The sequence below is a fragment of the Leptonotus elevatus genome, chromosome 9 (genome assembly GCF_054856555.1).
Source record: "Leptonotus elevatus isolate MCC_2025b chromosome 9, RoL_Lele_1.0, whole genome shotgun sequence".
Classification (NCBI taxonomy): domain Eukaryota; kingdom Metazoa; phylum Chordata; class Actinopteri; order Syngnathiformes; family Syngnathidae; genus Leptonotus; species Leptonotus elevatus.
The window spans coordinates 24,691,821-24,714,055 of NC_141247.1; positions in this window are offsets into that span (position 1 = coordinate 24,691,821).

The following is a 22,235-nucleotide window of genomic DNA, read 5'->3' on the forward strand; positions in this document are numbered from 1 at the left end:
CTAAAAAGAAAGCATTTTCAAATAAGTAGAAATGAATAAAAACAAACAAACCTGCACTACAAACTAATACAAGTAATTGAATTTGAAATGCAAAAGTCAATATATACGAAATAGACAACGACTTCTTTGACCCTCAAAACTTTCTGTCGTGTTGCTTCAGAAGGAGTTCATTTGCTGCCGACTCAACAATGCAAGCATTCATTAATAAATCAAAGCAATAACAAGCCTCCCGCTCCGTTTGGCAACGCCCGGGCAAAGTTGGGCAACTTTGCTTTAACCACATCCTGTCAAAGGACTTCAAAATAAAAGCAATAATAATAATAATAATAATAATAATAATAACCATTGCACCACTCTTTACTTTTATTTTGAAGCTCTGATGTTCGCCAAGTGAAAAGCCTCGCATCAATTTCAGGAAACGATTGGCCGGGTTGCACGTTTTTTTTCCCGCACCAAAAAACGGACCCAAAACCCGAGTCATATTAAAGCTAGGCCGTGCAAAAAAACAAGATTGTACTGAACTTCCTGCGAATTTTCCAGTGAACCCCTGAAAATGGATTCCAAATAAAAAGACGTGAATTCCAGAACAGCATAGCGTTTATAGGTGTGTGTTCGGTGTGTACTTAGCAAACTCGCACGCAAAAACAGTTTTAAGGGCGTCTTAAATGGATGAAGAGGGGAAAAAAAACAAAAAGCCGCAGATAGCATCAGGTGGGGACGCACCGTATCGCTGATAAGATACCTTATAATACTTCAAAGGAGCGCGGGGCGATGGCTGCAGTGATTTCCTGGTGCGGAAACGCACTGCACACGCTCAGGTGTGACTCAGGTGAAAACAAGCGCAGCCCTCAGGGCAGCGCAGTCACGCACATCAAAAGAAAACAAAGCAACATCGGGAAGTTGTTGTTTTCCGTCATTTGGAACGACCAACTGACGCCAGCTGACAGTTAAGACTTCAAAATCAAATCCGGCAGCAAAAGTGACAAGCGAGGCCCCGATGTGGGGCGGCTAACTCCACGTCTGTCCTGTGCGATCATCAGACGCGCCGGGAACGTGCGATAAGCGGTCGGCGCCGGCCGTGCCTTCCGCCGCGCAGGCGGGGATGCCTTGGGGCGGACAAAATGGCTGCCGTGATTCCCAACCACTGATGTCAGATGTGCTAACTAGCGCTGGTCTGCTTGAAGCTTAGCTGGTGCTCGTGATAGCTTCTCTGGAGAAAACACATGAAAGTTACGATGGATATAGATTTGCGTGCCACGGGAACATTTCCGTTAAAGCTCTTTTTTTGGCTGATCTTTGTAGCAGCGCAAGGTTTTCTGCGTGTTTGCCAATTGGGCAGACCGATGTCCACTCGTGTGTCTGCGGAGATCCGCCCAGAGGACTGACAAGTTGGTCGGAAATTGGGTCTGAGTGCTTGCTCAGACTACGTCTAAATAATGGCACAGGGGGTCTAACGTGATGTAAACAGCGACATTAACATCGATCAGCACTCATTTATTTGTTCCTATTAACCCTATTTTTCTTATGTGAGTTTGTCAACAACACCAATTGTCATCCTCGGTCAATTTGACCCATCATACATAGCGACTCAGTTTTATATATTTTTTTAAATATATTAACCTAATTAGTTACCGTTTCATGATTATGTACAGTTCTTTATTGAAGCACTACAATTAATATATATTTTTTTGTTGTTGTTGTTTCCTACAGTAAATAAAGTATTCCAAAATGTAAAAATATCTGAAGTATTAAATTTTTACTCATCTTAGTTATAATGTCAAACAAAAACAGAAGGTGTAGAGTTCCCAGGGTCAGCAGTGTCTCTGAAAATTACATAATACAAATAATAATTTAAATTAGTTCCCTGAAGTTAACACTTAAAAAAAAAAAGAAAAAAGGATCTATTATCGTCCAAATGATTCTTCAAAATGGCCGATGCCGATATCCGTCAAATTGCTAAATACCGGCGCCAATAATCGGCCCGGCTGGTAATCGGGCTATCTCTATATTTTTGTATGTCGGTCCCTTGGCTTAATCAAAATTTGTGTGGAGATTTCCTTCTTTTTTTTTTTTTGCCTTCTTGGCACGCACTGGCCAGCGTGCGGCGGGCGTGTCCGAACCTTTAGGAATGCGTGTAGGTGTACTTCATTCTTTAAAAATAGCACAGCGAGGGGGACTTGCATGTCGCAAGAAGACGTATGACAAGTCATCTCCGTGTGTGCGTGTGTTTGTGTTTACAGTGCCATGTCAGGGAGGACCGTGTGAATGTCGCCCGATCGTGTCAAACGCTGACGCATGGCTCCATCATCCGAGACGGAGACGCACACGGCCGAGCCACGACAAGAATGTGCGCCGTCGTGGGAGCAGAAAAGCTGCACACGGGGCATGTCGAGTGGCAGAGAGAAAAAGAAAAAAAGGATAGAAATGTACAGCGCAAAATTCAGACTCACTTGACTTTTTGAGGATTTTGAAAACTGGCAGCTCGCCCGGCTGCAATCTATGATAAAACATTTTCATTTGACCTACCAGCTTTAATAAACACTTTCAAAGTAATTCAAATTTAAAAAATAATGATGTATCCTTCAGCATCTATTCTTATTCTCTCACTGTCAAGAAATGCAAGACTGTGACATGTAACGTCACTCGGAAGAAAGGAAAATATTTTTCCAAATAGAAATCAACATGCTTGATTGTAGCTGTTTAGTTGTCACTCCCAATTGAACTTTACTGTAAATCTGATGCATAAAACAAAGGAAAAATAAACATTGCATTTCTCAATTCCAAAACGTTGTCTAATGAGTCTGCTAGCTTAATGCTAGCATATAATGTGAAACACCATAGACAGACTCACCTAAATTAGCATAGATATTACGGTAATGACAGAGGAAAGTTAAACATTGCAACTCCAAAAAGTTGTCAAATGAGAGTCTGCTAGCTTAATGCTAACCTGTAATGTAAAACACCATAGACAGACTTACCTAAATTAGCATAGATATTACGGTAATGACAGAGGAAAGCTAAACATTGCAACTCCAAAAAGTTGTCCAATGAGCGTCTGCTAGCTTAATGCTAGCATATAATGTAAAACACCATAGAGTATATTACGGTAATGACAGAGGAAAGCTAAACATTGCAACTCCAAAAAGTTGTCCAATGAGCGCCTGCTAGCTTAATGCTAGCATATAATGTGAAACGCCATAGACAGACTCACCTAAATTAGCATAGATATTACGGTAATGACAGAGGGAAGTTAAACATTGCAACTCCAAAAAGTTGTCAAATGCGAGTCTGCTAGCTTAATGCTAACCTGTAATGTAAAACACCATAGACAGACTTACCTAAATTAGCATAGATATTACGGTCATGACAAAGGGAAGTTAAACATTGCAACTCCAAAACATTGTCTAATGAGTCTGCTAGCTTAATGCTAGCATATAATGTGAAACACCATAGACAGACTCACCTAAATTAGCATAGATATTACGGTAATGACAGAGGAAAGCTAAACATTGCAACTCCAAAAAGTTGTCAAATGAGCGTCTGCTAGCTTAATGCTAACCTGTAATGTAAAACACCATAGACAGACTTACCTAAATTAGCATAGATATTACGGTCATGACAAAGGGAAGTTAAACATTGCAACTCCAAAACATTGTCTAATGAGTCTGCTAGCTTAATGCTAGCATATAATGTGAAACACCATAGACAGACTAACCTAAATTAGCATATATATTACGGTAATGACAGAGGAAAGCTAAACATTGCAACTCCAAAAAGTTGTCAAATGAGCGTCTGCTAGCTTAATGCTAGCATATAATGTGAAACACCATAGACAGACTAACCTAAATTAGCATAGGCGTTATGGTAATGACAAAGGGAAGTTAAACATTGCAACTCCAAAACATTGTCTAATGAGTCTGCGAGCTTAATGCTAGCATATAATGTGAAACACCATAGACAGACTAACCTAAATTAGCATATATATTACCGTAATGACAGAGGAAAGCTAAACATTGCAACTCCAAAAAGTTGTCAAATGAGCGTCTGCTAGCTTAATGCTAGCATATAATGTGAAACACCATAGACAGACTAACCTAAATTAGCATAGGTGTTATGGTAATGACAAAGGGAAGTTAAACATTGCATATCTAAACTCCAAAATGTTGTCCAATGAGAGTCTGCTAGCTTAATGCTAGCATATAATGTGAAACATCAGAGACAGACCAACCTAAATTAGCATAGGTATTACGGTAATGATACTGCAAATCTTCAAGTGCTCCTCAACACACATGGAGTTGCAACACATACAAACTGCTTCCTCAGTCGCAGACCTCAGCCAAGGCCAGCCAAGCATTTTCTATAGCACTCGTCCTCATTGGGTTCCCAGGGCGGCTGGAGTGGATGAGCACCCTGGACTGGTCGCCAACCACTCACACATAATTTGTATGCTAATCAATGTGGATGTTTCTAATTAAATGGTTTCTGCCATGCCTCATGTGTCATCTGTCTACTTGGCAAACGTCTGAGAACAAAATGTTCCAAACAGACACCATAAAAAAAAAAATAATGGGAGTTTCCATCCAAAATCAAGGAGGTTCTCATTTCCTGGTGAGAACGATGACGAAACGGTGACAGAAGTAACCTCAACCGCCTTGACGTTTTTTTTTACAAGGCTCACTCAGCCTGCCGAAAGTGACAAAACTAATAATGATTAAAAAAAAAAAAAGACGAGTTTGCATAGTTCATGCTCTGCAGTGCAGAACATTGAGGAATGTAACGAGCAATACGAGGCGTTGCACGGAAGCTGACCTCGTTTTTTAAAAATCACAAATTCGTTTGAAATGCTTTTTGTTGCATTCGCAATGAAAGACGAGCCATTTTTTTGTTCACGCGTCTGTATACGCTCGCAAATAAACATGAAAGAAACTCACGTGCGTGCGCGTGCACGTGCGCGTGCGCGTCAGCCATGTCTGCAGGGTGAGGTGGCGGCCCGACGCTTTGGCAGCAGGTCGGGCACGTCTTTCAGGCCCAAACCTGCACACGGGGCCGAGAAAGGGAGGATCAGAGTCATCATATAGGCGTTGAATTTGGCCTCGCACCATACGTTGCGCTCGATTTCAAGGCGCCATCCCAGAAATGCCCAAAACAAACAACAACATCACGGCGTTTGTCGCTCGCTTGACATTTGCGCGCGGTTCGACGTGTCCGTGTCGCAAGATGAACATTCATCGCGGCCGCATTTCACAACAGATTCAAACAGAGAACAAAATGTGCCGCGAATGAAGCCAATTAAGGCGTTTAAAGCCAAACGCCACCAGAGCAGGTCATCGCGTCGCGTTCGCTGAAGTGTGCCAGTAAAATTCCAACAATGTGCTCGAGTTCTTCCGCTATTGGGCTTTACATCTCCGACCGCGCTGGCCTTGTTCTAAGTGAAGGATTCAAATAGTGCGGAGATCGCAAGAGTCGCATTTCAAGAAGGGCGTCACACACGTCACTTTTTTTTTGCACCAAAGCACACTTTTTGAAATTCTCCACACAAACAAAATGTCAAAAAAAAGTATATACACTACTCACAAAAAAAAAAGGCTTTCAGGTCAAATTTCAGGACGGGCCTCAAATGCACTCAAACCTTGACAGGTGAACTTAATGTGACCTCTCGAATTGTTAAATGTTTCAGTACGTTTTGCACAAGTTGCTGCTCTGCAACGAGTTAGCTTAACGTCAAAATGAGCAAACAGCAACGCTGCAGCTGGCGAGCGGCTGCTGGGTCAACTCCGCACCCCAGAACCTCAATGACCTGCGGGCTGCCCTTCATGAAGAGTGAGAGGTCATGCCTCAGTAGACAATCAGTCGACTTGTGAACACGACCAGTTATTGAGACGTTGACATTTTTCCGGTTGCGGTGTACCCACCATTTTTGCTAACTTTTCTTTCAATGGATTGTTTGAGATGAGGAAATCGCCAGCGGCTTTTTCCATCAATTTCACCTGAAAGCCAAATAGCCCGAACGTTTTGTGAGCAGCGTGTACTGAAAGGATGATCCATTTTTCTCAATTTACGTACGCATGAATATTTGTACGCAATGTGAGATCCTGTTTAGTTGAACACAAAGCTACTTTTTTTGTTGACTGAATGGCAACAGGTGGAGGAGCATTTAGTTGTGTCCATTTCAGTATCACTGTTCATCTATGTCAACATTGTGGAGTGACAGGCAGCGCAATAAAATGCTCAATCAACAGAAAAAAGAGGAACATGTTGAACTAAACTGGCGCACATGATCAGCAACAGTCCCAAACTGAAGGTTGTGAATGTGTGCCTCACACGGGGCACCAAAAAAAAAAAAATATCCAAAACTTCCTACTTGTGGGACTAATTCAGGTACCAATTTGGTGCCATATGCTTGTTGTAAAAATCTCAAAATACATTTTCATTATTATTATTATTTTTACTTATACTCCAAATGTGCCAAGCCAGGCAGTTGCTTATTGTACTGAAACTTCGCATTTGAATAGCAATACTGAAAACGACAGGAGAGGTTGTTGTTTGTTTTAATTTGTGCTAATTGCATGTTGGCACCAAGCACATTTTATAGTGACTCGACAAAACAAACATTTTGAAAATAAACAACACGCGAAAAATGAATTTAGGCAGGAGGACTGCGCTGAAATGTTCATCACGCATGAAATTACTTTTGGCTTTCCTGCGGCCTGCTGAGGATTTTTGGTGGGACGACATTTGTGGAATATTCACACAGCTCTGAGTGAACACTCGGGGGGGGGGACACATTTTCTACATTAAATGTATTCCTAAAGGATTGAAATTATTATATTTGATGATCAAGTCTCAATTTAGGAAGTAGTGACAGGCTACAAAATACTATTTTTTCCAGTGTTGATTAATCTTATGACCTGTATTTATTAAATATGCTATCAGCTAATAATTTCAATTTTATTTTGCAAACGGCACCGATTCACTGGAATGTCTTGAAATTTCCGTTTTTTTTTTTGTGGCTCCCCGTGAGATTTTTCTCATGTAAAAAATATATAAGATGTGAAATTGCACTAGCACTAATTGCTGCCTCTCATTAATAGGAATAATAATAAATGGTTCGTGTGAGCTCATCGCTGTTGCGAAACTTGTTTGTTTCTGGCTGTCACTTTGCTCCGGAATGTGTGGGAAGCGTTTGCGGTAAACAGTTTTTTTCACATGACGATTGTCAGGTGGATTAAGAGCTTCGGCCGAGAACAAGCGTTCTTATGTCAGCACGCGAGCTCCTCAGTCATCGAGACGCTTTAGCGGCCTCCGCGCCCGCGCCGCGTTTTCCAAATGAGCTGAAAACCTCCGGCCGCAGATGAAAGGACTTCCTGAATCGCATCCATATCACAAGTGCGTTTGTGGCACAATACCGCACAAGTGATGCCGGTGCACTTTTAAAGGGAGTATGCGTCGCCCGAGGCGGGGCAATCACGCCACAATGTAGCCACGGCACAAAAAGTTGACATTAGCGAGTGTATCAACTGCGTAACCTCAAAGGAAAGCTCCATTCAGGCGACCATAAAAGAACGTCTCTCAATGCCCGAGGCCGCGTCGCGCCGGCGGATTAGCGAGGACGAGAAGTCCTATGGCGACGCGGGTTTGCTCAGCTGCGCATCCATTCTGTACGGCGCCGCGCCCAGGTAACCCAAGGCCTGGGATATACGCGCTCCATTCCGCTCTTTTTTGCGCCCTTCATCTCGCCGCTCTTATATTTGCACAGGTGAGAGGACCACGGTCCAACAGGTGCGGGCCTTGAAAGTCCGGTTCGCCTGGCTGCGGGAAGCTGCTCACCTGTGCACCATGGACGGATGGATTGGGTGGAGGGGGGGGGGGGGCTGACAGCGGTGGGGGGGGGGGGTTCTTTCCAGCCGGCGCTTTTTGTCCGGAGACAGACAGCAAACATGCGAACATACAGAAACTGATGCGGCCTGTCAGTGAGTGATGCACTCAAGAGATCATTTGTCATAATGGCCTGTTCGCTAAATGAAAGAGCGGCGGGGGGGGGGGGGGGGGGGGGGGGGGGCAGAAAACCGCAGTGAGGCGGCTCGGGATGTAAACAAACGTGTACACATTATGAATACTTAGCGACACTCATTGGAGGCAAACAATCGCTTTTGGGTCGGCATGAAATCTGAAAAAGTGAATTCCGAGATTGTTTTCCCAAAATAGTTTCGATTTTTTTTGAGAACTACTTATTGAGCTATATCATAAAAAAAAAAGTCAATCCCAAATAGAGCCACGTGGAAACATTTAAAGGGATACTTGAGTCATTTTCAGGAGTAAAAGGTTAACATTTAATCCGGAAAGAATTTGATAACTTCCTTACGTTTCATGTACAATTAATACCTTTAAAAACAATTTTTTTGCACTTGTTGTCGGCTGAAGATGACGTCACCTGTGCTGAGGAAGTAGGTAACGACCAATCATGGCTCAGTTTGCTGACCAAACCCAGAAAACAGGTGAGCCGTGATTGGTCGTTACCTACACAGTCAATTTAAATCTATTAAGAGTGTGACCAAATAGTCTCAGTTGAGAGTAAAATTAAAAGCGAAACAAGTCACTCAAGGGTTGAGGAACGAACTCACGGCCTTCAGCTTGAGGACAAAAACTTGGATCGGGGGTTGACTTCACTCCTCACTAAGCCATCCAAAATTGGTAGTAGCGACGGGCGGTGTGTACAAAGGGGAGGGACTTAATCAACGCGGGTTTATGACCCGCGCTTACTGGGAATTCCTCGTTGGTGGGAAATAATTGGGAGACTGCCACACTACCACCTGAGTTATGCCACTCCTGCTCTTTGCTTATATACATTTTTTTTTATTTTACTCTCTTCCAAGTGTAACACAGTTGATGTCATCTTTAGATGACAGCTAGCGGGAAATTCATTTTTAAAGGTATACAAAAAATATCAAATTCCTTCTGGACAAAATATTTACTTTTTACTTTCTTTTTTTCTCTTTATCAGCATTTTTACGGTTTAATTGTGATTATTTAAAGCCTTGATATGACAAAAACAAGACAAAAAGGTCGGCAACAACTGCCTTGAACGACACATTTTTCTGGGCATGGTTAAAACGGGGCCCAACGACGAATTTGGGCCCCGGCATGAATCTACTAAAAAAAATCAGCTCCTTTGCTTGCATCGGCTCTTATCGGTCACAATTAAAACATACACTGAGCTTGATAGCCATGCCACAAACTGCAACATCCCTGCAGATAGCACGCCGAGTTTAGAGAGCCTCGTTGTCAGCTGTGAGTGCATGCACATTATGCAGAGAACAGCAGAAGAGTGAGGAGGACATCGTTTTTTGCTGTTGTCTTACTTGACAACCTGTATGTAGGATCGAGGCTTCAGGCTGGCATTGCCACTTTAGAGAGCCTCATTGTTGGCCATGAGTGCGCGTAAAGCACAGTGAGAAAGGAGGATTAAAAAAAAAACATTTATTTGGCTTGACAGCTTGAGTGTGGACTAGTGGTTTGCACTGGCATGGCCACCTTAGAGCGCCTCATTGTTGGCAGCGAAAAGCCCCGCGACAACCCGCTGGCTTGCGACAAATATATTTTCGCAGTTCCGGCGCAAGGCGTGCTTTCAACAAATGTAGATGACGCACTTTTTTTTTTATGATTTTAAAGCAATTTTTAATGATTACAATTTGTCAGGGTGGCAAATTTATAAGATGGTGTCAAATTTATAAGATGGGCTTTCACTTTACAGAACATGCGGGACATTACAGGTTAAAAGGGCGAGCGAGGGTCGATTCCTTCATGAATTAAATGGATGAGATGAAAGGTGAGAGAAGAATCCACAATCTGTACCTTCATCAGCGTAAACGTGTTCGCCTTCGAACCCACAAAGCTGCGTGGAAAGCAGCCGAGTGGTTTTTGCGTAACCTCGTTCGGCGTACGAGGCAACAAACGTCAGATGCGCGTCAAGATTTGTCGGGGCAGGACACAAAGCCGTCACACACCGAGCGGGGCCAGGTGCGACGTAACAGAGCTGTGTCGGGTAATTGTCGGGAGGAAGGTGGAGCAGCGCGGGAGTGGTAAAAGTGAGATGAGCTGCGGTTCGCTCCCATTGGGCCAAAAGTTCAAAGTGAGGCCGGACAAACAGGTAACCCGAAACGCCACGTGCAACGCCTCTCACGTGTTGCGCTCATTGTCTTTAACCCGGGCCCGAGCTCGGGTTTCTGGAGCGCGCCGAGCTTCCTGGGATAACCTGCCCGCCCCCGCCCCCCGCCCCCCCGCCCCCCCGCCCCCGCCCCCGCCCCCGCCCCCCGCCCCCCGCCCCCTTCTTCACCTTGGACCCCGAGCCCCGCCCCTCCTAAAAGTAAACATGGCAATACAATAGGTGCCGGCGCTCAGATGCATGATGTCAATATGTCAGTATTAGATCAACAACTCAAGCTCAAGCAGACCCGAGATCGCACTCGCGTCGAGCGATTACTGACTCGAAGGTTCGATGTAAAGCAGTTAAAAACACATTTGATGAGGCAGCCATTTCACTTTGATATCCGAGCTATATTAATTAGAGGTCGGGGGGTGGAGAGTCTCTGCTGCCAGAATTGATGGGCGGAGTTAGTGATCAGGGAGATGGGAAAATATTAATTCTGCGTATCTCGAGATTGCTCATCAATCACAAAGCAAATATCGACTAAGCGACAGCTTTAAACTTGTAAAACTTAATTAATAGGGCCATTTAATTGACTGATATTAGCGCTTTTAAAAATTGTTGAAAAGCATCCAATGTTTTGCTGATTTTTGCCAATTTTTTTCCCCACATTAAAACATAACAACATGAGACAAATATAATGACGTTAAAAAATTTCTCCACAAAAAAAAATGGCAAAAAAAAAAAGAGTTGATTTTTGCAGACTTTTTTTTTCAGTTCTAAAACTAATGAAACCCTAAAGGACAAAAGTACTGCAAAACACTCAAATGTTCTGCCTGTAATGCATCTCTTTATTGCTGTAAACGTTAAGAGACAAGAAAAAAGTTATTTTATTCATTATGTCTTTTTTAACTCTGTAAATGTAAATACATTTTTAACATGTATTTATACGTTTTTAGGCGTTTTAATCCAAGAGCATGCCAAAGGCTTTGATGCAGCTTCTGACATGAAGAGGTGGCTTAAAGCAGTGGAAGTTATTACAAGAAATGGCCAGCAGGTGGCAACAGAGTATAAGAGATCAGCCAGGGCCATGTTGCAACAAGCTCTTTTTGACAGTGTTTTCACCAGGAATGTAAATAATGATGAAACTTAGCTATATTCTAATGCTAATTGCTGTAAAATGGGGGGCAGATAGAAGTATACTTTTTTCTGATCAAAGAAGAGACTCTAATCTTTCTTTTGCTAGGTTCCATGTTTTTATAGCAATAGAACACAATTTTCTGTGGGTCTTGCAAAATCAGTCAAAATCCTGTTAAACAGCTGGGGAGCGAAGGGGGTTGCTTCAGTAAAAATGGGTTAATTGGCCAATCAATCTGAATTTTATTTGGCCTTATACCGGAATGGGTAGCAACCTAAAAATATATATATCCATATGAGTCACTTTCACTATTTATAAGTCAAGGTATCGCTATAATCCGAATCAATAACTAGAATAGCACAATGGTGATAGCAGACGCCCTAAAAATGCCTTAAAAAAATAAAATATATATTTATTTGGATATTTGCTTGGTCCTCGTCGCACCCTTTCCACGAAGTATCGTGGCAATCGGTTGAAGTGGCTTTCGTGTAATCCTTCAACCAAACGAGAGCAAACAGTGATTGGCGGCTGGTGCGAATGCACACATTTCATTCCTCGCGGTGGCAGGCGGCGAAATATGCGGACCCAAATGTGACGTCATGCTCCCAAACTGGCCGGACGAGTCGTCACTCGGCATAATTGTCTCATTACAACTCATGTCGGGAAGAGTTGCTCAGTCACGCAGACAGATGAACTGACAGAGGACATGTACACCTCGGGCAATATTTGGTACCTCCTTCTATACGTGCCGGGCTCGTGTCACCGTCTGTCTGTTTACCTCTTTCAACAGGTGTTAGCTGTCTCGTTAGCACGCAAAATTCATCCTTCTATTCCTTTTTTGAGCTTCGTGTTTTCACTGGGGTGGCAAGTGAGCTGGAACCAATTCAGAGAAAATCCAAAACGAGTCTTCAGCCAATCACAGATCAAGTATAAGCAAGGGTTAGAATAGTTTGGGAGGAGTTAGTTTGAATTTTGTTTTGACTTTCGTTTTTCTTTTAATTCAGTTCGTTTTTAAGAGCAGATTTGCTGTTTTTTATGAGTTTTATTTTTAACTATGAAAAATGCTTGATTTTTGTTTAGTTTGTATTAGTTTTAGTATTATAGTTTTTTTTATATGGAGTATTTATTTAGTACTAAATAAAACAAAACTAAGAGGTCACTAATATTGTGCTATAACGCAAACTACAATTTCCAAACAACTTTTGGACCTTCCTTCTTCTGCATGGCTAAACAGTAATACCAAAATAAATACCATTCAAATAATATTTAAAATTAACCCTGAAAGCATGCAATTAATTGACAAACATGAAAATGATGGACTTGTGCTGTAATTATGTTTACTTTGAAAAACGTGGAATGTAGTTTCAGTTAGTTTTGCTTTTTATTTTATTTTGTTAAAAAAAAAAATTTTTTTTTTTTTATTTGGGTTTTAGTTATTTCATTTTCATTGTTGTTGACTATGAAAACTTGGACATAGACAAACACCGCGCTGCCTAGCATCTTCTAATGAAGCTATAAAACAAAAACAAAAAAATAAACTTGTTGCTGAACGGCATCACTGCCGGTAAATTGTTGTCACGACAGGTTCTGCTGTGATATCGTAGAAGTCAGCTGAGGTGTGTTTACTGTAATATTATCTGCAATGGGATACATTAGATAGCTTGAAGCTTCACCGTGACCCAATTAAGTTTTCAGAAGTACGCGGGCCAAAGCGGCTAACTGTCCTGCAAACTGCACGTTTGTCGCCGCTCAATCCAATAGAAACCAAACGCTGTCATTTGGAGATGAACGTCAACGTGAAGGCCAACAACGGCGCAAAGACAAAGACAAGCTGCTGAGGAAACAAGATGGTGGGAAAATTTGCACGTGGTACCTGCTTGTAAATTGCATCCACTAAATTCAAAAAAAAGATTTTGTACATACTGTGTACAGGCCAGCCGTAGGTTTCCACGTCGTAACATGGGATATTAACACAAAAAGATGTCTTTTAAAAGCACTTTTTTATTATACGATCAGAAAGTGAAGTATTATTTGTATATAGTAATTTGATCGGTGGGGATTTCTTGTGTTCCGATGTGGACTTCTTTTGTGGCAAAACCAGTTCTCTTGCCACGCTAACGGGTTTCGGTTGGCATAAGAGGATTTGTTCTGAAATGGATCCAGCTCGGGAACAAGGAAACCGGGTTCAAAGCATGTGAAAATACTAGCAGCTTAATAAGCTCAGGAAAAGATGGCAGCCTACATTACGGAAAAAAGTGATTTAAAAAAAATTTGCAAACCAAAACGAACTTTTTTAGAAAACCATCAAAAAGCTGAATGCTATTTTCTAGGAAATATTCTGATAGTAACTTTGCTGCTTCGCAAAATTTGTCTGCAAACTCAACTGGATTTTAGCACGTTGGAAGAAAGTGACATTAAATTGACTTCAACTTCAGTACAAAACAAAAACTGCCTAAAATGGCGACCGGATTCAGCTCTTCCAAATTCAATCTTCAACCCAATAGACTGGGTCTAAATAATGAACCCAACACCTTGGGTCAAAGTGACCCAATCTGCTCAAAATCCAAAGCAACCCATCGAGTGCGTGAGGACAACAATCCAGCAATCGTTAACGTTCATACGATTGACCTTGCCTATGAAATCCTGAGAAACGCATTGAGTCCATCATATCAAAGTTGACTTTTGGATCAAGTCAGGTTTTTCCTTTGCATCCGTGAGCCCCTGCAGGGCCCCGGAGGGGGGAAGGGGGGGGCCGCGCCGAGGTGTGAATGCTAACACGGCCCAATCCGTATGCCACAGAGAAAAAACAATCCATGCTAATCTGCCACCACAGACAGAAGTCCAGTTAGGCCAATCAGCGGAGGAATCATCAGGAACGGCGGGGGCTCACGGGAGCCCAGATCGGCGAGCCTGATTGCGGCACGGGGTGATTTGAACAATGGCGGCTGCCCGGCTCAGCGCTGGAGGAGGCTGCGCCGCAAACTCACCTGCCATTCAAAGACCAAAGGTTTATGTCAAGTACCTGAAAGCAATACTTACAAGCGTCGTCATTGGAAATTATTTTCGGTAGAAGAAAGTTTTTTGCATTCGTCAACACGTAATCAAATGTGTTTTTATTTTATTTTAAATGTACTTACTTATGTACGTTTTTTTGTTTTGTTTTGTTTTTTAAAGTGAGCGTCCAGAATTTCGTTATGTATTTGATTATTTTCAATGTATTTATTTTCTTATGTTAATTGAGTTAACGTCAGTGGTGGACAGTAGTGAAAGATCTGCGCGTTAGCTAGCGCACGTTAGCCAGGCTATCGCGGCATGGCTATCGCTTTCAAAACGTGAATGTTCAGAATTGATGTATTTTGTTATTTTCCATGTCGTTTTCTTAAGTTAATTGAGCTAACCTTAGTGGTGTACAGTAGTTAAATGTTAGCTAGCACATGCTAGCCCGGCTATCACGTTAATAAGCGTGTGCCTTAAACAAGTACACTGTTGATTTGACTCGCTTAATGTGTCCAACATCAACGTCCATTTTCAGGTTGGACGGCAGCTGTTGAATGCCAATCGTTCCATCGAGGCGGAATCGGTAACAAGGTGGGTCGGCAGGGCAACTTTTCCACTTTGTTTTCTGCCATTTTGGCAATCAACTATTTCTTGTTATTTTATTTTGCAGCAGTAACAATGATTGCTTGTGGAAATGTATCAAAGTTAATGTGTATATTCTAATCAGAAATTGCATAGGAATAAAAGAGAAATTATAAATAGATACATGAGAATTGGACCTAAGTACAAAAACGGCGTCTTTGTACTCAGTCACGTGACAAGAACGCAGACCAGCCGTGACCACAAGAGGTTCACTTTTGTCTCTTTCTCGAAGGTAGCGGTGAGGTGGAGGGGTGTTGGGTCCGAGTCGGCCAAGTTTTCACCTAAACATGCCCCCGGGGCTCGCATTTGACCCTTCGCATTTCAACCAAAACAACACAGGAAGCCGCTTCCTATCAACCGGGCCCAGATAAAACGGGAAGCTACCTTGCGCCCCGCAGCACAAAATGCTAATACCGCGGGAAGGCCTGAGGTTTGCATGAATTGGGGGGGTCAGATGTTAAGCGGGCACAGGGGGGTTAGGGTTAGGTCCACCAACGGGAGTAATCTTTATATTGCAGCCCCCCCCCCCTCTCTCTCTCTCTCTTTGATCTGCAGAGTCATCATTTGGGCAAAGAGACAGAAGAAAGATTAAAAGTTCACTTCAAAGCGACCCGCAAACGTTTCGGAGGGAGTTAGCAAAACACTAGATGATATAAAAAAAAAGTCAACAGAATGTATGTTGACAACTGTGTGTTGGGAGCAGCCACATCCCAACAATAATAGCCGTAGTGTCTGGATGTGTGCTTTTAAGGGGCGTGGCCTAATGGCTGAGCCAGGTGGTGCCTGTGAGAGCGTCTGCTTGTGTTTGCGGTGTTTTCGATTTTGGAATTTTGGCCACTAAATATGCTTATTTAATGATGGACACATTTCTAATGTAACATATTTAGAACATGTTTAATGTCTGTTTTCTGTCGTTGAGATTTACAGCGGGTGTTTTTTTTGTTTGTTTGTTTTTTATTATTATTTTTTTTTTTTTTTTTTTTTTTTTTTGTAATTATTATTATTATTTTTTTTTTTTATACGCCACTGACTGTTGCATTTGCATGACATCAATCTGGGATTTCTTGTGTGTATCATGTCCTTTGTGGTTACATTTAACTTGCATTATCAAAAATCTGACACACATTGGAATTTTATCATTTGGCTTGATTTCGATCAACAGATCTGAGATTCCGTGACGCGTACTGTTTGACAACTGCGTCATTGCGTCAAAACAAACTCGCAGTGGAAATCCAGTCTGAGGGACGCTTCAGCATGACCATTTTCATTTCCGGCCGTCAGCCACTCCATTGAAATTGGCCAACTGCTTGTGTCAGTTTATTTTGCGCAACATCTCGTCACTCGTCTTGCTATATTATTGTTCACTGCTCGCAGCCTCGCATTCAGGCTTTTTTGTTTGTTTATTTGTTTAACCAGTGGTTACAAACTACTCCAAAAGACGAGGAGAAAATGCTGTGGCTAACCAACCAAGAATCGGATCAGGAATTCCAAATTGAAGCCGCCATACAAAAGTCAGAAAAAGGAGCACCCAAAGAAAAGAAGAGAACAATATAAGCTGGCTACTATGAGATGTTGTACAACAAATACACACGCACACACACACACACACACACACACACACACAAGATGTTAGCCATTTGGCATTGGGTCATGCCACTTTCACGTTCGTCCATTGTCCCACCTCGTACATGCTAATATGTGACGTCGCTACACCGGAGCTAGCGAGCGCGCTGCAGCCCCGTCGGATATCGGCGTAGCTCTTCCAGCATTTTAAGAACGATTCATCAATTCTTTTCTCAGCTCCCCTTACATATTAGTCAAACCCGCTTTCGCACCCGAAGAGACGCAATCCTGTTAGCATGTTAGCGAACTTGCCTTCAATATTGCAGCGGCGCGATGAGACGTAAAAAAACCTTTCACGTTTACGCTGTCATTTCATTTGTTCATCATTCTCGTTAACTTTCCTTCAACCGTCATTCCAGCAGAGGGCGCCGACTGGAACTTCACATGCCGCAACGCAAAATCAGGAATCTCGTGCCTCAAATGCGTGTTGAATTGAAGAGCGGGTACCGTATATATGCACAACTTTCAACGAGCGTTGAACGGTAACGACTTTTGTGCTCCGGACAAGAAACTCACAATGAACAAAACAACTTTTCTCACCGTTAGCATTTTCTTCATCATTAGCATTACTAGCAGTATGGATTCACTTTTTATCCAGCTCATCTAGAAATAGATATCCATATATTTGAAACATTTTAATTTCATTTTCCTTACATATTTTTCATGCCATCTTGGTGAGCGGCGGGGCGATTGCCTCGCACCCTCTCTGTTGGCCAGCCGCCACCGATACCGCACGTCTCATTTCCTCTTCTCGTTGCTTCATCTAAGCCCTAAAACGTGCCATTGTCGTTCCTAAAAACGAATTAAAAATGATTTGGCGAGTGTTTCAAAGCGCACTTGAGAAAAGGGAAGTTGCTCATCCTGCGCGCACGCAGCGAAGTAACGCGGCCATTAGGGAAAGAGTGCAGTCAGGTCGTTGTGCGTGTCTTGCCAGAAGCCAGGCAGCGCCCTGCCCCGGCCCGCGTCTCTCTCGCCGCGGGTCGGGGCGTGGGAGTGGAGCGGCGCGCTTTGACGTACGATAGCGCACGCACGCACGCACGCGACGACGTTGCTCTCAGCGTAGACGACAGGCAGGTGCGTGCACGCACATGTGCAAGCACTTCGCCGCCGCCGCCGCCGCCGCCGCCGCCGCCGCCGCCGCCGCCGCCAAACAACTGACAACAACTCATTGGCTAGTCAAAGAATGAATAATAAGTGACATTCTCAGTTTCAGATTTGGGTTTTACATTTAGACGACGCAGTGTTGTTGTATGCGCAGTAAAAAGTTCATATATTGTTCAAAAATGAATTTGATAACTTCGTTCTTTTTCATCAACAATTACGTTTAAAATCAAAATTTTCCACTTGCTGTCGACTGAAGATGACATCACCTGTTCTGAGGAAGTAGCTAACGACCAATCATGGTTGAGCGTGTGCTGACCACACCCAGAAAACAGGGTCAACCGTGATTGCTCGTTAGCTACTTCCTCAGAACAGGTGATGACATCTTCAGTTGACAGCAAGTGGAAAAAAATGTGATTTGGAGTTATCAAATTCATTCTGGATAAAAATGTTAACTTTTTACGGCTGAAAATGGCTCCATGACTCAAATATCCCTTCGGGGTAGCGGTTGTTGGAAGATTGAGAATGCGCGTGTGGCCAGAGATCATGTAGAGAACATCACGTTGCAATTGTGGGAGCTGCAATCTCGGTCGACCGGGCGGCCAGAGGTGCGGCCAGATGTTGAACTTACTGAGAAAAATGAACCGGGGGGCTTCAGAACGGCTCCCAACGTGCTTCATTTTGTTCCCGGAAGATTGAAGCCACTGGCAGTGACATCTATGCTAGTTTTCTTTAGCCACTCTATGGAGTTTCACATTGTAAGTTTAGCTAAAGCTAACAGACGTTCTTTGAACTAAACGTTGCCTGTTATCGGAAGCCTTTGCAAGCTCGTCTTCTTTTTGTTTCCTCAAAGTGACCTTATATCTCAAGCAAGAGTGACAACGGGCCCGTAAGGAAAACAGCCGACCACCGCGGAGTTACATATTTTGCTTCTCAATATTTTGTACGATTTTTTTGTTTTGTTTTGTGACTCATTTTCTTCCGGGATTTTTTTTCACCCCATTTATCAGTACCTTATGATGATTTTTTTTGGGGGGGGGGGGGTTGTAAAGGGAAAAAAAAGATCTTCCCAATGCATTTCAATAAGCGTCAATGATATATGTATTTTCATTATTTGCGGCCGGCCCGGTCTTTTTTCTCCACTCGCCCCATGTGACCAAAAAGTGCATTTTGAGTTCAAGTCTGTTTTTAAAGCGCGTGAGAGGAGTGCAACCATTTGTTTATTTTTATTTATCTGGTGACTTTTGTTGGTGGGTCTGGAGTGTGGGGGGCCGTGATAAACGTACATTAAACATATGAAATCTGAGGATGCGTTTTGTAATACATTTTACTGGATGCAACACCCCCCCCCCCAAAAAAAAAAAAAATATATAGCGGAATTGTCACTTTGTTGTGTAAACAAGTGAACAAGCGTTGCCATCATTGGCTGCTTCCTGTTTGACACCCCCGAGGGTGGTGACTCATAACAGAGGGTCTTCATCCTCTTGTTTGGCACCATGAGGCGAAACGACCTCCATCATCCGCCGTACAGTACCCAGAAAGGGGGGGGGGGGGGGCGAGGGTGGGCTGGGGATTGATGGAAGGGTTTTAGGGTGCCTGGAGTTTTTGGGGCTGAGTGGGCCTATTTAGCCCCCAGCAGATTGCCCATCTCTCCTTCCCCTCTCTCCCCTCCTCCTTCCACCCTTCTCCTCCCCCCTGGCTTTTGTGTGCCCTGAGCCCACTCCTCCCCCTTTTGTCACCCGGGCATTCCGCTTTGCTTAGCACGCACAATGGCCGCTCAGTGCTCGCTCTCCTGACACTGCATTCTGCATGTGCACCAGGGGAGTGGGCACGGGAGGGGGGGGGGGGTTTGGAAAGAGGGATGGGTTGGCGGCGCTGGGGCAGTGGGGTGGGCTGGGAGGGGGGGGGGGGTGTTAAAGGATGACAGCAACTCGCCCCATGTGACCAAAATGCCCCCTTGGTCTTTTTTTTTTTTTCTTTCCTTCAAAAGGGAGTCGTAACTCGCACCGCAAGGCTCCAGATGGGCAGTAAAAAGCGATGCCCGCTTGGCACAGCTCAAACCAAACAAGCAAACAGGTGTCTCCGATGCCTCCTTTGCCCAATTGCTGTGACGACGAGTGTGTGTGTGTGTGTGTGTGTGTGTGCGTGTGTGTGTGCGTGCGTGTGTTCCCTTCATCTCTGCGCGGCTCGCCACACAGACCGAACGGAATTTTAAGACCTGAGCTTCAGTTTTTTTTCTTCTTTTTTTTGCGGCTGGCTAAAAAAAATGAATCCCCCCCCCCCCCCACTCCAAATAATAGTGGCAAGATTACGAGTCTTTCGCATGTTGATCAAGGCAATATGATGTAATGGAGGTGCGACATGTCCTGGCTCATACGAATGATTAAGATCGGTTTTGATTGACACAATGAATAAATGTTGATTGTTATTGTGGTTATGATTTGCGGCTGAGTACAAAAGCACTGCGCCACATCAAATCAAGTGCACTTCTACTCCACTTTGAGGTTCTGGGTTGGAATCTACCATTTTTTCCAATACACACTTAAAGGCCCTATGAAATGAAAACAAGCATGGCTTTTAATTCAATGTTATTATTTTTATTTTATATGTATTTTAATGATATATTTTTTGTATTTTTACATTTTTTATAATTTAGATCATTATATTTTATTGTATTCTCTCTCTGTTGTCTTTTTTCTTCTTGTCGACTTAACGAGAAGATAAAATGAAGCCTTAAAAATGGTGAAAAAAAATCAAGATGTTCGCAAATGCTGTCAATCAAAAAGCTGTACGACAACCTGGAAAATGGAAGCCGCATCTTCTCGTAGCTTTCTTAACTACATGTTTGAGTCACAACAATCAATTTGTCCATTTAAAGCCTCCAATGGATGGAATATACCCCACCGGGTCGTCCCGGGGCTTTTCCACACCGCAACAACGAGGCACTCTACTAAAGTAGCCACGGCAGTGCCAAGACGCTGTCCATACATATTTCCTTTACTTTTAATCATGGGATTGGGACGGAACAGGATAAAAAAATGTATCCAGTGGGGTGGAAAAACTTGGACCGATATTGTCTTTTCTTTAAAAAAATGTTTTAATGACCTCCAAAATAGAAGCGGTACGGGAATGGGAGCCATTCTGAAAGGGAGTAGGACAGGACAGGAGTCGTTTTCAGCGGGAGCGGGAAAGGACAGGATTTTTTTTCCCCCCCGCTTTGATCCAGGACTGAGATGGGACGGGAGTGAAAATCCGTCCCCGTGTCACCCTCTAGTGTGCACTCATGGCCAACAATGAGGCGCTCGTTGTTGTCCCAAATGCACTCGTTGGCTGTCAAGTCTAAATCAAACCAAATACAAAAATATTTACAAATCCATCTTCTCCCTCTTTCCGCTTTGTCTGTGCGATGCGTGGAACAGCCACATAAGCAACCATGTTACAAAAAAAATCCTCTTCAAAAGGGCAAAATCTGTCTGAGGCAGAGAAACAAGATGGCGGCCATAAACCATGTGACGGTGAGTTCAAAGAGTGTCCACACCTTTTGTATGGCTTTACACTGACAACTGCAAATACTTTTATTTTGAAAGTCTGACTTTTGACAGGAAGTTACGACAACTTGTCTGAGTGGATTTATATCCTATTTGAAATTGATTTACTGTGTACAGCTTTTTAGCTTGTACGTACAGGTATACTTATTTTTTATTGCCCCCCCCCCCCCCCCCAAAAAAAACTTCATTAGTGACAGCTGAGCAACGTTCAGGTGCGTTCAAGTTTAGTGCAGAGGAGAATGCGTCATGCGAAGTGACATTTAATTCGTACTTTAGGACGGCATAGTGCACAAGGACAGGCGGGTCGTGTAAAGGGGGGGGGGGGTGTTGGGACGAGAGGGGGGTTGGGGAGGGGGGGGAGGGGGGGGTTAGTTTGGGTTTCAAAGCCCCTGCTTGTTCGCCCATATTTCACACCACAGTGACATCTTAAAGCCTAGACAGGCCTGCTTGCTTGGCCCACTCTTTCACTTTGTCAGAAAAAAGAGGAATTGGGTTGGGAGGGAGGGAAATGGGTTGGGGGGGGAGGGGGGGGCACTAAAATATATGCAAATAGTCCCCCCGGAGGGGATACGAATTTTATGAGTTTAGAATTTAGTTCAGCCAACCTGAATAATCAAATGTGGGAACAAAAAGTTCCATACCTCGACCCCCTGCCGCCCCCACCGGACCTCATCTCCTCATCATCCTTCCCTCCCTGGTCGCAGGTCCGAACTCGTGTGCGGATGAGGAAGAGGAGGAGGCGTGTGATGGAAAAGGAGAAGAAGGCTGGGCGCACCTGATCAGGCACAGGCGCCGGCTTCCTGATTACGCCGCCATTTTCCCAGCGGGTCGTCCCCACGCCTCGCCCCCGCCGCCGTGAATATGGAGGGCCGGCGCTCGCGCTCGTCTAACGGCCCAATTAAGTCGCTTTTAGAAGTGATTTCGTCTGCCGTCGCCATCCACACCCCAAAAAAAGACCCCAGTGAGTCTTGGCTTTTTTTCTTTTTTTTTTGTCCTCTCCTCTGCGCCCGTTTAGAATGTGGGGGGTCTGGCATGCAGCAAG